The sequence below is a fragment of the Lynx rufus genome, unplaced genomic scaffold, assembly GCF_022079265.1.
Source record: "Lynx rufus isolate CCGP_SWC_20201006 ecotype Redwood Valley unplaced genomic scaffold, mLynRuf1.p SCAF_7, whole genome shotgun sequence".
NCBI classification, from domain to species: domain Eukaryota; kingdom Metazoa; phylum Chordata; class Mammalia; order Carnivora; family Felidae; genus Lynx; species Lynx rufus.
Genome location: NW_025814889.1, coordinates 101,701,980 through 101,703,221, shown reverse-complemented (window position 1 = coordinate 101,703,221; position 1,242 = coordinate 101,701,980). Strand labels below are relative to the sequence as shown.

Here is a 1,242-nt window from a genome sequence, read left to right as displayed (position 1 = left end):
AAAAAAAGTACTCTTAGCTTGATGGGCACTAAGATATGTATAGAATTGCTGAATCACTATATTGTACACCTAAAACTAAACTAACACTACATGTTCATTGCACTTCTAGCTGGCTGGATAGCAATTATGTCTGTCCTAATTTTTCATTGGTCACCTCTAGGCCTGTGCCTAGCTAAGTGGGCTTGAGGGTGGGGGTCACCACTCACCAGCTCCCAGCTAGAAGAAAGAGAAGGTCTTGGCCCAGCCTTCCTGGGTCAGGGTTTGAAGGGGCAGATCTAGCCTTTCCTGGGTCAGCAGCGGTATCCACGTGGGGGCAGAGGTGGGGGCCTAGAGCCCAAGCTCTCCACCTGTCAGCCTAGCTGTGTTTGGAGAAGTATTACTAGCTGTTGACCACGTCGTGATTGATTGTGGTGCTGCCTGGCTTCTATCCAGTGGGACAGATTTCCCTATGGTCACCTGAGTACTGAAAGGCCCGGGTCAGTCCCAGAACTTTGTCCATGGAACCCCACAGGCAAATCATTGACAGTGATCTGGCCAAGGGCACCCTTGCTGGGGATAATAAAGAGGCCTGGTAGGCAATGCCCTCATCTTCCTTCTGTATGCCATAATCTTGGGGTAAGCTTATGGTTATATCTGCCGGCAGAGGCATGTTCAGGAGGCCCAAACCTCCTTCCTTCTCTGAAATGTTTATCCAAGACAGGTGGGTGAATTCAGTAGACAGAGACCCCCAGCACCTCCCAGCCCAGCTTGGAGAAGTCCTCAGCAAGCTCTCTGAAAGTGATAATCTCCACGATGCAAACAGACAGAAAGAGGACCAATCCCTCTGTAGTTGGAAAGCTTCACCTCCTTGAAGGCGCCATCCACCAAAGAGGTGGTTGGAAGTTTGCAGTGGGCTTTTGGATATGCGTGTTGCCAGAGACCTTGACTGAATGCTGTGTGCAAGGGTGGGATGTGTGGACCGGCAGACACATGAACACGTATTAAAGGGGCCCATTACACTTCAATTAAAAAAAAATTAAAAAGGAAATAAATGCTTCCTGGCCTATAAGTCATTCTCTTGTTAGTACTGTGTATCTATTAACACAAGCCACTCTTTTATGTTTTTATGCCTTTTTTTATTTTTTTAGTAAGGAACACATGGATCTTGAGTCATTCTTAGGAAACTCTCCCTAACTCCTCTACTTAATGCCTAATGGCTCATAAGTAATATCTGTAATAATTATTTTAGAAATTATGTCCACA

General features: G+C 46.2%; 1 pseudogene; it reads right to left on the bottom strand.

Annotated features, from left to right (window-relative positions):
- Positions 1-355: 355 nt before the first annotated feature.
- LOC124501972 (peroxiredoxin-2-like) lies at positions 356-971 on the bottom strand (annotated as a pseudogene).
- Positions 972-1,242: the final 271 nt, after the last annotated feature.